General features: G+C 40.0%; 1 protein-coding gene and 1 pseudogene across 5 annotated transcripts in view; one reads left to right on the top strand and one right to left on the bottom strand.

The window, feature by feature from the left end:
* Fgd4 (FYVE, RhoGEF and PH domain containing 4) overlaps positions 1-16389 on the top strand; it is a 176512-nt gene that overhangs the window by 42997 nt on the left and 117126 nt on the right. The window lies entirely within an intron of this gene.
* LOC117717941 (large ribosomal subunit protein uL15 pseudogene) lies at positions 12286-12720 on the bottom strand (annotated as a pseudogene).

Below are 16389 nucleotides of genomic sequence, written 5' to 3'. Positions count from 1 at the left end.
TATTTTCTCTTTTGTTGCTATGACCAAAGCATCTTAAGGGGAAAAAGAGGCTTATTTTGGCTCTGTTCCGGAGAGATTGAGTCCATCGTGGAGAGGAAAGCATGACAGCAGGAGCATGCAGCAGGCCTGTCCCTTGGAGCAGAACTAGGAAGTGAGACCAAGCTGGGAACCTTCAAAGCCTGCATCCTCCAAAGCAAAGAGAGCCATTGGCTGTGGCCTTGTGCTCAAACACTAGCTCTGTGGGGGACTTTTCACATTTAAACTACAGCAGTAGCTATGTTAAACAGTGGCAGCAAAGCACTGACAGGCTGTACAATACTGTATTCAAACCAAACTCTGGGAGAAAGGTGTGTGCCCGAACAAGGCTGCACTAATGTGAAGTTCTGCTAAAGACATTGCTTTCTCTTGAAAAAGACTTAACTCTCTATAAAGAGTAAGCTGACTTCAACATCAAAACTGGTTTTTTTGTTGTTATAATTGTATTCAATTTATTTATTTTTTGCTTTTATGTCATATCACCAGTGTGCAGATTCATTGTGTTCACATTTTAAGACATTGATAACTCAGTAATTTCCAAAATGTCTTCAGGAAATTACAAGGTATTTCAGGATAAAAAGATATGTGGACATTTTAAATCATAAAGTTTTTCAACTATCCAAACAGATCTATACATGTATTGATCTACAAAAAAATAAGACAATACAGGCTATTCATGATTTTTGATGGTCAAGAATCCTTTTATGATGGGAGAATGTAACTAACATTCAGCAGAAACCATTCCAAACATTTCACATTTTAACTTAGTCAGAGGCAGCAATGCCTGGCTGTTACTGTCTTGGTGTGGAAAGCAGGCACTGTGAAGCACCAGGTGAAGCTCTGGCTCACTGCAGTGGACCCGAGGTTAAGATCTGGAATTCAGCTTTCTATTGTTATTGTTATTGAAGACCAGCCTTAGTCCAGAGTGATCTGATAGGATACGTGGGATTATTTCAAGATTCTTGTATCTGTTGAGGCCTGTTTTGTGACCTGTTATATATCTATTTTGGAGAAGGTATGAGGTGCTGAGAAAATATATTCTTTTGTTTTAGGATGAAATGTTCTATAGATATCTTGTTAAATCCATTTGGTTCATAACTTCTGTTAGTTTTACTGTGTCTCTGTTTAGTTTCTGTTTCCATGATCTGTCCATTGCTGAGAGTGGGGTGTTGCAGTCTCCCACTATTACTGTGTGAGGTGCAGTGTGTGCTTTGAGCATTAGCAAAGTTTCTTTTATGAATGTGGGTACCCTTGCATTTGGAGCATAGAAGTTCAGAATTGAGAGTTCATCTTGGTAGATTTTTCTTTTGATGAGTATGTGTAAGAAAAACTAAATTACCCCTGAGAACTGGCGCTGGCTAGAGTGTCCCTTTCCTTGTCCCTATTCTAAACCCAGAATGTCCATCTTGTGTGAGAGATGATTTTTCAGGCTACTAAGAAACTATTCCTGATGCTGTTGAACATAACTTGGGCTGACACCTGCGTCTGATGCCAACTGGAGAGAACAGCTGGACACCTGAACAACCTCCTCAGGCTCAAGATCACCTGCCATTCTACAAGGCCAAGGACCAGCAGGCCTTGACTCCTGAGATATGCCCATCCTAGAGACACAGGGATAGAGATTGCCCAATTGTGAGAGATAAGAGACATTTGAATCTAAACTGTGTCCCAGACACAGCCTTAAAGAGTGGGACTTAAGCTACATATGTACATCCCCGAGATGAAAAAAAAGCCAACAGGCCCATTAGTGTGTGTGTATATATATGTGTATATGTATATGTATATGTATATGTATATGTATATGTATAGAGAGAGAGAGAGAGACAGCTACTTTACCTAAGTACATACTAGAGACCATCCAGGGGGTGAGAAAAAGATAGTTAAAGATTCAATGACAAAGATATAATTAGACAACAATATCACTCTTTACACCCAGATGATGATTCATAATTCCAAGATTGGAATTTGACCATGAGAGAAAAGGAGGAAATGTAAGAATAAATTGTAAAAATGAAATTTTAGGTCTCAACATGAGAGTTTCTTAGGTTCAGAGTTTCAATTTACACTCAAGTGTTAGCTGCCCCTGGGGTGCATTCCAAGGGCTTGAATAAACATTTCAAAAGCACAAAAGACCCAAGATAGAGGCAATAAAACACCTGGGTAAACGGAAGTCACTTCAAAGGAATTCTCCCAGGAACAAGATACATATGTAAAATAGGATAGCCTGGTTGTAAATTGAGGGCTAGATAGAAACCAGGTTTGGGAACGGATGTTTGAAATCTCTTTTATTGTCTAAGAAGCAATTTACTGTCTTTGTGAACTTTGTATATATACCATCCTTTTTGGTCACTCGGGGTTCCTCTTTCTCGCTTGAGGGTGAGGGACCCCGGTGCACCGGCTATTGTTATTCCACCTATTCATCAAATAAATCTCATGCGATTGCAGCGACTCCCTTCCGTGAGTATCTCTGAAAGAGCGCTTCCCGTGGGTTTGGGTTTGGATCCTTAGAGTCCAACATTTCAAGTGCCCTTCCTTATCTTTTTAAATAACTTCTGGTTGAAAGTCGATTTTATTTGATATTAGAATGGCCACTGCAGCTTGTTTCTTGGGGCCATTTGCTTGGAAAATTGTTTTCTATCCCTTTACTCTGAGGTAGTGTCTGTCTTTGACACTGAGGTACATTTCCTGATACAGCAATCTGCTGAGTCCTGTTTACATATCTAGTCTGTTACTCTATGTCTTTTTATTGGATAATTGAGTCCATTGATGTTAAGAGATATTAAAAAATAGTGATTGTTGCTTCCTGTTATTTTTGTTGTTAAAGGTGGAATTATGTTTGTATGGCTATCTTCTTTTAGGTTTGTTGAAAGAAGATTACTTTCTTGCTTATTCTAGTTTCCCTCCCTGTGTTGGACTTTTCTATCTATTATCCTTTGTAGGGCTGGATTTGTGGAAAGATATTGTGTAAATTTGGTTTTGTCATGGAATATCTTGGTTTCTCCATCTATGGTAATTGAGAGTTTTGCTGGGTATAGTAGCCTGGATTGCCATTTGAGTTCTCTTAGGGTTTGTATGACATTTGTCCAGCATCTTCTAGCTTTCATAGTCTCTGGTGAGAAGTCTGGTGTAATTCTTTCCTTCCTTCCTTCCTTCCTTCCTTCCTTCCTTCCTTTCTTTCTTTCATTATTTATTTTTTCTTATTTTTTTATTGGATATTTTATTTATATTTCAGATGCCATCCCCTTTTCCCATTTCCCCTCCCTAGAAAACCCCTATCCCATACCCCCTTCTCCTTTTTGCTTTTATACATTTTTTTTAATGTTAACCAAAGGCTTTATAAATTTGGTAATGTTCAATATCAACCAGAAGTGTAACCTAATACCCAACCTAAATATATCAACTATCTTTGACTGGTGGAGATATGTGAACATCTGCCTCCATGTCTGGCCCCCCTCTCTCTTTCTCTCTCATCACCTAGCTCCTCCTCTCCTTCTCCTTCTCCTCTCCTTACTCCTCCTCTCTGTACTCCTTCCACCTTAGCTCTTCCTACATATCACCTTTCCTGTTAAAATAAAACTTTTCTCTCAAAATACAGTTAGAGCATAACTATACCAATTTATGTCAGTAAGGTGCAAGATAGACCTAATACCCAGTCCATCATTTTGTTGACTAAGCAGAACCTCTGTCTTCTCTCCTAAATAAAAGACTTAGTTCTGAACCTGGATTTTTTTTCTTGGCTTTAGAATGAATGTCAGCTGAAACCCATCCTCTCAAATCTTTTCTTGCAAAGTAAATAGATTGGCTATGAGACTATAGGATTTCAACCCCGTCAGAAATCCAGAATGACTGAGTTAACTGAAATGATGGGAAGCACAAAACATAGCTTCTAAAACTTGGCCAATTTATAAAGACCGCTGAACACCTAGACAGTCCCTATACTCCAGAACGTTGGAGCATCCAATCTTCAGCCTTCTGGCCCAGGATCATCTGACAAACCTAGTGATGCAGAATTATTAAGGGCTGATTACTCTGTCTTGGCAGATAAAATCAGTCAACTATTCTGCAAGTGTGTCCTTTTCTGGACAGTAATTTGTCTGTAGATGGAAAGAGGCAATTCTTGCCTAGTGGCTGTCTTACCACAGTTGGAATAACTCCAAAGATGCTCAATTTCTTCTTAGAATCCAAGACAAGAAGCTGTCAGGAGAGACAGGTCTCTAATCAAAATGAACATTAATACAGAGATGTTTGTAATGTCAATTCTGTGGATTTCTGATGTTTTGAAAACCAGCTATCCATGTAAGGCAATCTGGACTGTTGTCTGTTAACTCCTCTCAGCTATTTCTAAATAAAATATAGAAAACACCCTAACAAACTCAAAGCCATGAATTTGCTATAGGCCCTTAACTCATAGTCTAATCATCTCAAATCAGTTTTAAAAAAGTTAAAGAAGGACTGGGTCTAAGCCTTGTATTCCTAAATGTGTTATACAGGCAAAATGCCTATGATAGTAACAATATTCATCTCACTTTTACATTAATAAGCTCGTACCAATGAAAACCTTAAATTTGAAATCAAAGTAAATTTTGTACCATTTAAGAAATTATAGCTTCATCTTAATAACAATTATACATATTTCTACCAGTAGGTTATGGCTATGCAATAAATCCTAGCTAATCCTCCCTGTTCCACTACTTTTCCCTAGAAAGACAGCCCAGTATTAACCACCTCAGTCCCCAAGCCCAGGGAATAGGGGCGCTGACTCTTCATTAACTTCTTCAAGATGATTATAGGTGTTGAGATATTAGAAGAGGGGTTGGGGGAAGAGTAAATTGATAAGACTCTGACACTGTGTCTTCACTGCATCCAGCTGGAATTCCAGGACATCAGAGGTTCAAGCAGGTCTGCTCAGCTTGCCTGATGAGTAGATACACCAAGGCTATGTATTCTGCAATATACAATTCTCAAAACAAATTTTAGTATCAAGATAATTGTTTGTTTGAATTCTGGAATCTAGTCTTCTGGTGGCCTGCCTCTGTCATGTCTAATCCCTATAATTCTGGGAGTTTCTGTGAGGCTGTGCTCCCACCATCTCCCATTTTCTCCTTCCTGCTCTCAAATTCCTCAACACTAGGGAATCCAAACTTTCAGGTACCAAGGCCCTTCACTTCCACTGATGCCTAACCCCTTATCCCATTTCCCCCCTCCAATTAGTATGAGGGTGTGCTCCCAACATCCTCTCATTCCCACCTCCCTGCTCTTACAATTTCCTAACACTAGGGAATCCAAACTTTCAGGTACCAAGGCTGTCCACTTCCACTGATGCCTGGCAAGGCCACCCTCAACTACCTATACAGGTGGAGCCATGAGTTCCTCCCTTTGTGTTCTCAGGCTGGAGATTTTAGAATGGCTACTCCAGCTTGTTTCTTAGGACCATTTGCTTGAAAATTTGTTTTCTAGCCTTTTACTCTAAGGTAGAGTCTGTCTTTGCACTGAGGTGGGTTTCCTGTATGCAGCAAAATGCTGGGTCCCGTTTATGTATCCAGTCCATTAGCCTATGTCTTTTAATTGGGGAATTGAGTCCATTGATGTTAAGAGATATTAAGGAACAGTGATTGTTATCTCCTGTTATTTTTGTTATTAGAGGTGAAGTTATCTTTGTGTGGCTATCTTCTTTTGGATTTGTTGGAAGAGAATTGCTTTCTTGCTCTTTCTAGGGTATAATTTCCCTCCTTGTATTAGAGCTTTCCTGCTATTATTTTTTGTAATGCTGGGTTTGTGGAAAGATATTGTGTAAATTTGGTTTTGTCATGGAATATCTTGGTTTATCCATTTATGGTAATTGAGAGTTTTGCTGGGTATAGTATCCTGGGCTGGCATTTGTGTTCTCTTAGGGTCTGTATGACATCTGTCCAGCATCTTCTAACTTTTATAGTATCTGGTGAGAAGTCTGGTGTAATTCTGATAGGTCTGCCTTTATATGTTACTTGGCCTTTCTCCCTTACTTCATTTAATATTCTTTCTTTGTTTTGTGCACTTGGTGTTTTGATTATTATGTGATGGGAGGTATTTCTTTTCTGGTCTAGTCTATTTGGCGTTCTATACGCTTCTTGTATGTTTATGGGCATCTCATTCTTTAGACTAGGGAAGTTTTCTTCTATAATTTTGTTGAAGATATTTACTGGCTCTTTAAGTTGGGAATCTTCACTCTCTTCTATACCTATTATCCTTAGGTATGGTCTTCTCATTGTGTCCTGGATTTTCTGGATGTTTTGGGTTAGGAGCTTTTTGCATTTTGCATTTTCTTTAACTGTTGTGTCAATGTTTTCTATGGTATCTTCTGCACCTGAGATTCTCTCTTCTGTCTCTTGTATTCTGTTGGTGATGCTTGTGTCTATGACTCCTGATCTCTTTTCTAGGTTTTCTATCTCAAGGGTTGTCTCCCTTTTTGATTTCTTTAATGATTCTATTTTCATTTTTAGATCCTGGATGGTTTTGTTCAATTTCTTCACCTGATTGGTTGTGTTTTCCTGTAATTCTTTAAGGGACCTTTGTGTTTCTTCTTTAAAAGCTTCTACCTGTTTACCTGTGTTCTCTAGTATTTCTTTAAGGGAGTTATTTATGTCCTTCTTACAGTCCTCTATCATCATCATGAGGTATGAGTTTAAATCTGAGTCTTGTTTTTCTGGTGTGTTGGGGTACCCAGGGCTCACTGTGGTAGAAGATCTGGGGTCTGATGATGCCAAGTAGCCTTGATTTCTGTTGCTTATGTTCTTCCCTTGCCTCTTGCTATCTGGATATCTCTGGTGTTAGCTGGTCTTGCTGTCTCTGACTGTGTGTCAGTACACCTGCGAGACCAGTTCTCTCTGGGAGGAATTTGGGTATGATGAGCTGTAGCACAAGGTCAGGTCTGGGGCATAGAGGGAAACTGGAAGGATCCTGTCTCCACCGTTCGTTAGTTCCTGTGTGTGATGACTCTGGGATGGTCCCTCTTGGGCCAGGAATTTGAGCAGAAGTGGTGGTCTTGCCTGTGCTTATAGGTGTGCCAGCACTCCTGGGATATCAGCTCTCTCCCAGTGGTATTTGGGTATTTCCTGTGGTACAGGATCAGCTCCAGTCATAGACTTTTAATGAAGCTGACTTTTCTCCTTTAACATAATTGAAGGACATGGTATTTGCATAAAACTTCTAGTATTGAGTAGATCAAATGGCATCTCTCCACATCAAAGTTAGATGAATTAGTTTTTGTGGCTATTGCTATGATAGGGAAATAAAAATAGTCTTGCCCTCAATAATCTCACTTTAATAGCTGAAATGTATCAACACAAGGTTCTTCAATAGCAGCACAATGGTATGGGAAGGTGCTATGGCTGCACAAAGAGAAAGATGTCCCTTTGACAGCTACACTCTGGCTCTTAAGAGTAACATGAGATTTGCTAGGTGGTTAAAGACTTCTAGTATCAGAGAGACATACATAAAAGGTCAAATTTATAAAAGAATAATACAGGTTTGCAATATGAGAATGACAAGATTGGGTGTAGGAGTGCAGCAGTCAGGAACTGGAGGATAGTGAGTGACAGCTTTTACTGCTATAAACCATGCCTGGGGGGTGGGAATGAACTCACTGAGACTGCTGAGCATTGCAGTCCTGTGTATATTCTAGAGCTATGATCCTGGCAGTTCTGTGAGGGTGCAAGGCTATGACATTTCCCCAGAGAGCAGTGGCATGGGTCATCAGAATCCAGGAAGTGACACAAGGACATAGAAGAAGGGACAGAACTTTAAGTAAAATGATTAGGACTTAGCAGTTACTTGGACATGTGAGTAGTGTTGGAAGATAAAAAGGGATTGAGAACAGCTTGGATGCGGGTAGATGAACATCGTCAGCTCATACTGCTTACACAGAGGATGTGAGCGGAGTCACATGTTTGACTCCAAAGCTTCTTTCTGTTTCTCATCACAGATCTAACTGGTCATATACCAACTAGAAATTGGTATGTGAAATGTGTGCCCTTTACTTTTTAAATAATTAAACTTGTTCTTTGATAATTTCCTACAGTGCATTGAAAAGATTGTCACCATCACCCCCTTATGTCCCTCATACTCTAGAGCCTATCACTTCCTCCTCTAAGTCTCCTTTCTCCGTATCACTTTTAAACTAGCATGTAAGGTTAGGTGCCATCATGTCACTTCTTAACAAAGTGTGCTTTGGTGACTCTTCTTCCTTCCATTGTGCCCAGTCTGTGAGTCCCAGGTAAGGCCAGTGCTCTAGGTATGCTGGCCTGTCTCAGCACTGGCAGAACTAGTGGTGCCAGGAAAGGAAAGAAAGAAATTTAAGGGCAAGTTTTTAATTATCTTCCTTCATTATACCTCTAAAAGAACAATATAAACCCCATTTGTCTCCAGTTTAGGACCAAGCCTAATTTCAAAAAGAAAGCCACCAGTCCCAGGAGCTAGGCTCTAGTCTCGAGGAGCAGACCATAAATTCTAAGAACAAGGTCATAAACTGTCCCCCTCCCAAAGAACAGCCTGGAGATGACCACAAGAATGGGAAAATATCTCAGGACTGGCCGTCTGTGCTGAACATCCTTATCTTATCCTGTAGTTAACTGTTTACATAGGAATTCAGATCACTGACCAGCTGGCACATGCCAATCAGAAGCCGACCCATGTGACCTCCCCAGCACTCACCAATGAAATTTTAGATTACCTTACCCACTCTCTAAATATAGAACTAACAAAGTAGCCAATCAAGATGGTACTAATGTTACCACTTTGGCCCCTAAAATCACATTAGAGATTACCTAATCTTTCTAGAAAATTCTCCCAGCCCAGCATAAAAAGGGGCCTGTGCGCTCCACCGTAGTCACCCTTTTCATGAATGGTTGACCCATGCTGGTTGTTTCTGCAAAATAAACACTCTTTGTCTTTACATGCTATTTGAGTCTGGGGTCTTCCTTCAGTGATTCTCAGGTCCTTACACCTCTGTGTCTCACATTCATTACCATTTAAAATTGTTAACTGCAGGTGACTAAACGCTTGCCGAAGGTGAAGGCAGGAAAGAGTGGTTTGTCCGAATCCACAGCATAAAGCTAATGTCCATGTACATTCATGGAAAGTCAAGCTCTAATGGGTTAGCTTCTGTGTCAAACATAATTCAGTTACAAGACACTGAAGCAGTGTTAATGTTGACGACAAAAAGGGCTATAAGATCTTGGGTTTTGTTGTTAGAAAATGTTTGGAGGGAATACTGCCATTAAATTAAACTCCTAAACTTCTACTTTTTTCTTAATTTTTGCATTCTCTTCTCTGAGTTCTCACAGTGCTCTCAAGTTTTATCCATCACTGCCACTCTTGAAGCTGTTCGTGTAGGGCAGGGCAGGTCTATTTATGGTCGTGATTTGATTTGATTTGTACCTCAGTGAAGATGTTTGGGGACAAGCCACATAGCCTAGAAATATCAAAAGAGAAGAAAACACTCAGCATCTCACAAATGCATAAACTAATAGAGACAACAGTCTTCACCTTAGTCATACAAATTATATACAAATCTGGTCTAAGCTACAGTGAGACTAAGTCAGTGATTCCTACCTTGTTCCAGTGTCTCTGCTTTTAGCTTTCCAGAGAAAACTAGTTCTTCCAAATGTCTGAAAGGCATCAGCCCATTCTTGCTCAGTTCTCTCTGATGATAATAGGAAATGGTAAAATTTACCCAACTTTGTAGTGGAAGAATTTATTTGGCTTGTACATTCTCATCACAATCCATCATCAAGAGATGCCAAGATAGGAACTGAAGCAGAGCAGGAACCTAGAAGCACAAACTGCAGCAGAGACCACAGAGAACTGCTGTTTGTGTCAGGTTAACAGTAAAAATTAATCAGTATGCCGGGCTGTGGTGGTGCACGCCTTTAATCCCAGCACTTGGGAGGCAGAGGCAGGCGGATTTCTGAGTTCGAGGCCAGCCTGGTCTACAGAGTGAGTTCCAGGACAGCCAGGGCTACACAGAGAAACCCTGTCTCGAAAAACCAAAAAAAAAAAAAAAAAAAAAAAAAAAAAAAAAAAAATAATCAGTATAAGTTATATTTATGATTTATTTAAATCCTAGGAAAAATTAAATATTAAAGATTAAGATTTATAAGATTCTTGAACTATTTAGGAACCCAAAAATGATGAATATATGTCTTCTAGATGTCATCTTCAGAGCAGTAGTGTGTTGAGTTTTGTGTGCACAGACTGACTACTGGGGACAGGAAGCAGATGTCAAAATGAAATGAAGAGTTAAAAAAAAGACTCAGTACCCTCCCCCCATGCCCAAATCCACTGGGGCTAGAACTCACTGTATAAACCTGCTCTCTAACTCAAATCCTCTTGTCTCTTGCTTACTGAGTGCTGGCATATAGGCCCAAGCCACCACAGTTAGCATTTCTAATCCCAGGAGGTTCTCTGGCACCTTTATTCCATGTTTCAAATATATCTAGTATATCTGATGCTTGTGAGGAATTCTGGGAGAAGTGTAGAGGGTGAGCATACAAGTTCACTGTGTCCTTTGAGTCTGACATTTTACAATCTGCTAGTTATGTTGACTGACTTACATTGTCTCAGGTAGTGGCGTCTGCCAGTACTTGGTACTGTGTGATCATAAACACCACAGGTTACACAGTGGGCATAGGATTTAAACAAGTGCCATACAAGAAGTCTGAATGTTCTCGTTTTGACAACTTTCCTGTGTAGTGCTGAGAAGTTTCTCTAGTAAATTATACAGTCTTTCCTTTGAGGTCAAAGTGACATTCAAATGAGAAAGTGCTGGAAAAAGATGTACTAGAGAAAAGATTTTTAAATAATTGCATGGAAAGGTCTCTGTTAGATAGGTGTTAAGTATATCTCCCCCCCCCCCAAAAGCTGACTTCTGTATATATTCACCCATATTGCAGTAAGATTCTTTTAACTTGGCAAAAAGTATAAATCATTAAAATCATTGTAGTAGACTTTAGACCAAACTTTACAACGAAAAATAAATAAAGCAACTCCTTGCTATCTAAAGGGACATGTGGAAAATTGTTAGAATTTTTAGATGAAACTTTTGTGTAGTTGAGAGATCAAAATTTATGTTATCTATGGCTTGGTTAGAAAGTGTAGCAGGGAACTTTCATTCAGCGTAGATGTCAATACCATGTGTGGAAACCCGTAGACTGCTATATGCTGAACTACATAAGAAGATGTTTAAAACTGCAGGAGCATATTTACTCGTGTTTTAGCCTTTGCTCATCCTGTTGGTTTCTTTTTCAGATGTCTTTATTTTATTTGATGTGTATGAGAGTTTTTCCTGCACGAATGTCTGTGCACATAGTGCACGCCTGGCTTCTGCACAGGTTAGAGTAAGGCGTCAGTCAGATCTCCTCACACTGGAGTTACAGAAGACTGTGAGCCACTGGAAAGTGTTATCTAGATGCTTACTCAATGTGGTTTTTACTCATTTTCTTTCCTTGGGAATTTCTTTATCACTATGCCATAGCACTGATCATATCAAGAGAAACTATGGTTGATGGAGCCATATGTCAGAAGGATGGAGAGGTAAACAAATGAGGACTCTAACTGGTTACATTCTTGGATATGTTTTCTTTCACATTCTCACTGAAGCCTTAAAGAATTTTGTAGCATTGGTAAATGAAATGCAGGGAAAGCAACCTGTCAACCCTGAAAACCCAGTACCTGTCTCTAGACAATCAGCCTTTGCAAATTGTTCTCTGACCTCCGTAGTATGTACGTCCAAGCACATGTTGCATACATGTGCACATAAACAGGCACTCACATGCAGGTGCACACACACACATGCACACACACACGCTAAACAAACAAACAAACAAATGTGAAAATAAATCTTTGTGGCCAGTACAAACGGCTTTAGTGGCCATTGTTAACCACGCTAGTGCACCATGCTCTTGGGGAAGAGAGAGAATATTTAGAAAACATTTGGATCAGGCAGCCAGTAAAACCTAGAGAAATGAAATTTACTGTAATTTATCCTTTGTTTCACCTGTCAAGAGCAAAACCTACATTTTCTTTTTTTTTTTTTTTTTTTTTTTTGAAGTTGAGCTACATTTATTACCACAGACTGTGGGACTCTCTCAAGGGCCCACACCTTACATCTTCCTAGAATGTTAGGCAGATTCCCAACATGCAGACAAGGGAGGATGCAAAGAACCTACTCAGACCACATGGGAAATTAGCATTTAATTAACCTCCGGAGTGGCTTTAAACAACCAGAACACAAGCACCTCCAACACCCTTAATCTTCCCTTTAGCCCTTCTGCTGAAGAATTTGCCTTCAAGATGATAGGTGGCCTAGGGAGCTTTCTCTTGCCCAGAACTTTGTAGTAGCCTGATAGAACAACGTCAGTGATGGGAGCAGCTCCAGTCTTGGTTTTGGCTGCATTGATTGGTGTCTGCTCGCTGACCAACCAACGTCCATAATTTATCCAGGTTGACAGCTGGGCAGAAGCTCTGGTTCCTCTTCAAGTGGTAATGCCTCACACCAACGTTCCCGAAGTAACCTGGATGATATTTGTCAAAGTTGATCCTGTGGTGATGCATGGCTCCAGTGTTCCCACAGCCTCCTCGGTGCGTGTGGTGCGTACCGATGTAGCTGCGGCCCTAGAGTTTCAGCGTCTTCCTCAGTCTGGATGGCATGGTGGTGGCAGAAAGGAAAGAGGACATTTTCTTTTCTTTTTTCTATTTCTGTCTTTCTTTCTTTCTTTCTTCCTTTTTTTTGTATTCTGGTGAAGTACTTTACTATCTTGTAAAAAGTTTTACAAAAAATTATAAATTAACCCTCTGAGTTCAAAGCATCATTTTGAGAACTGGTAGTTAATTTGGTAACTACCTATGGAGTCATTTGTGGCCCTTGAGAAATAGGGAGGGACAGAGGGTTCCACCTGTTCAAAGTCTTCTAAGACTCCCCTGGCCCTGCCTGCCCCTCCCCAACATCATCCTGGGGATTAAATTGTCCATTTGTTGAGTGGTGAGAGGAAAAAGAATCCTTTCAGATGGGTCATGAATACTGTCTAACAGGTCATCCATCACTTCTCTTGATACCTTCAGGGATCTGCCCTGCAAGGACTCTGGGACTGGTGTACCCTACACTGGCATTTCCACTGTGATTTGAGATCACCAATGATTACTTTGTGCCCTGAGGCTTCCATCACACTGAAGTGACTGTAGGACAAGGCTTTTGGAAGCTCCTCCTGGAAAAAGGCAGACCCAAGTCAGGAAGAGAGGGCTTGAAGCTGCATCTTTTAAAACAAAGGGAAAACAGAACAAGTTCCTTTACTGAACTAGGTAATGGAATCCTGTGTCCACACTAACTTGCCCCTGGTATTGGTATTTATGAATAAAGCCTCAGCTCACATCCCTTTCATATAGGTCAGTGTTAGTTCATTTTAGTGAGTAGCTAGAAATTGGTGTTGCTGCTTACAGTGTGAGTATGAATGCATGGATAACTGGACAAGAAACTCCCATGGATAGTACTGAAAAACCTCGAATCCACTTCTATATTTGTTTATATTTGAACATTGTCTACTTGTGGACAGTTGGATTTCCGTTTGTTTAGTCAGTTAGTTTGATGTGGGAGTTGAAGCCAGAGTCTCAGACATGCTAAGCATACAGTCTGCCACTGAAGTCTTACTGTAAGCTCACCTTGGTTTAGCTGTCATTTTCCTGAGAATACTTTGCTTTTCTGGCTTTTGTCTATAAAGGAAAAGTCAATGTAAGTATACCTTGTTAAATTGGCTTCTTTGCTTGCTTATTTGTATTGTCTTGTTTTTCAGACAGTATTTCTGTGTAGGCCTGGCTGTCCTGGAACTCATTGTGTAGGTCAGGCTGCCCTAAAACTCAGAGATCTACCTGTCCCCCTGCCTCTTGGGTACTGGGATTAAGGGTGTGCATCACCACCACCTAGTTTAAATTAACTTCTAAAGCTTGTCATTTTATTTGTATGAACAGTCAACATTTTAAAACTCATAAAGCTCATTTTCTCTTGAGTAAAATGATGATAAATTATTACTTTATAGTAAGTAAGAGTTTAATGAAATGTCTCATAGAAGAAAAGAGCCTGAGAAGCACCTGGCAGAAAGTGAACATTAGCTATTCAGAGAGAAGAAACGCAAACCTGAGTCTGTAGCTTAAATACTGCCATGGAGGCTGCCATGGAGGCTTGTTAGGACACAGAAACATTGGACTTTAACAGTGGTGAAACTTGACAGGCTCAGTGGTGGGATAAGCAGGGCTAATTTTTTTTCCCTGTGCAGTGAGATTAAAATAGACATGGTAGAATTTACACAGAAAATACGGGCAATTCAGACTTTTCTTTAGATTCTCTCCAAGCAACGGTAAAAGGATACAGCAGGTGACACTTATTCATCTATGAGTTGTGTATTGTATATACAATATTAAGAAAAAAAGGAACCATGAATCTGAGCACATGGTATGGGTTGGAGTAAAAAGAATGATAAGGAAGTGATATGGTTAACTTTTAATTAAAATGAATGTAAATTTAAATATATATTAAAATTTTCCATCTGCAGAAAACAAAAGTTACTCCTTAAATGCAAACAACCTGTAGTGTGTGTGTTGCTGACACTTGACACACTAAACACATGCTGTACCATTAGACCGCATCTCCACCCACACTAAACATACCTACAAACAAGTATAAGTCATGTTAAAGTGATGGCCCTGAGACCCTGTCAAGCAGGCACGGTTACTAAGAGTTCCTTGTGAATGAATAGCTCTGCTGAAAGAAGAGGCCAATTTCTGGACCCTCGTGCTTGATGCCTGTCTGATGGGCTATCAGGTGCCTTGGCCATGCAGTTGCATGCACAGTTAACATGCACTCAGAGCTTGTAGTGACTGAGGCTGTCACTGCATAGCACTGAAGAGCTACTTGGGAGATCATTAGAAATGAGCCTGGTGTGGTGCACACTGCAGGGGGCTCTGGATGAGTTCAGCATAGACTTCAGAATGAGCTTGTTTCAAAAAACAAAAAATGCTGGTTTGTCTCACTGCATACCAGTGTGTGTGTGTGTGTGTGTGTGTCTGTGTGTGTGTAGTTTTCATGTATGCAAGGTGTGAAGACCATTATATATATGAGAAAAGAGTCTATTAATCTGATATCATAAATACTTTAATTCAGACAGATTTGGGTATTTTATTTATTTATTTATTTTTAGTTTTCCAAGGCTGTGCAAAAAAATTTAAAATCCTTTCCCAATTATGTAGCATATATATTACAATGAGCAGTAAATATTTTTACCGGCTCATCTTTTGAAATAAAACTTATTTTCTTCAGGAAATTGTTTTGTACTATTTATTAATTCTGCACAGTTTATTTTCCCAAATCAGTATTCTGTGCTAAAAACAAAAGTTACAGTAACAAAATAGCACTGGAGGTCCATTCAACTGGAGACGTTAATCTTCGTTTCCAGATCTGGAATCTGTAGCATCTTTTGTCCCGGGCAGCAACTCAGGAGAGGAACAGCTGTGTTCCTGCAGCCTGTCCCCAGGACCGTTTGTTGTTGGATCAGGCACAGCTGGTTTTATAAACCATGCTGCTCTCAATTGTACTTGAAGTTTCTGTGCTGCTCCACTGTTTATTTCACTATTAGAAGTAGATGTCTCTCCATTCTCATCTACTCCTTCCCTTGAACAACACAGCAACAGCCCAACCCCCAGGGAGCTGTGGCAAGTGAGCCATGGGTTGTCCTTACACAGTGAGGGCTAAGAATGCATCAGCCGGCCTTGCATCAGCGGAACTTCAACCAAGAGATTTTAAACACATGAGCAGAGGAAAGCCAGATATTTTCTTACTAAATCCGAGTGGACTGCTTATGTGGAGTTGTGTCCACCGATCAGGTATGTAGGTGCATTTCTGATATATCTTTCCATGTTGTTTTTACTGTGTGGATTGCTGTAAAATCCATGTGCCAGGCCAGAGTTTGGTTTTATTTAAAGTTAAAAATAAGCCTCACCTTGTTTTTTCACGTACAGGATTAAAATGAGTATTCCTTCATAGCATTTGTCTTTTTTTAGGAAGCTTTCCCTTGCTTAAGAAAATAAAAATTTGTTTCGTTAATAAAAAACAGAAGCCAACTAAAACTCTTGTTGTTGAGCTGCCAAGAGAAGGAATGCAAAGGGCAAACCCAGTTTCTCCTTTTGCTTCTGTTTTTGGTGTGAACAAAGTTTAGAAATGTTTCTGATGGAAAGAGGACATATTGTCCTGTGGGTCACACAAATTTCGACAACCTCGGTCTTGTCTCGATAAAGAATTCTGAGGGAGTTGCGTGTTCCTGGTTTATGCTTGTG

The sequence above is a fragment of the Arvicanthis niloticus genome, chromosome 12 (assembly GCF_011762505.2).
Source record: "Arvicanthis niloticus isolate mArvNil1 chromosome 12, mArvNil1.pat.X, whole genome shotgun sequence".
NCBI classification, from domain to species: Eukaryota; Metazoa; Chordata; class Mammalia; order Rodentia; family Muridae; genus Arvicanthis; species Arvicanthis niloticus.
The sequence above is the reverse complement of the archived record's forward strand: the minus strand, read 5'-3'. Positions and strand labels throughout refer to the sequence as shown.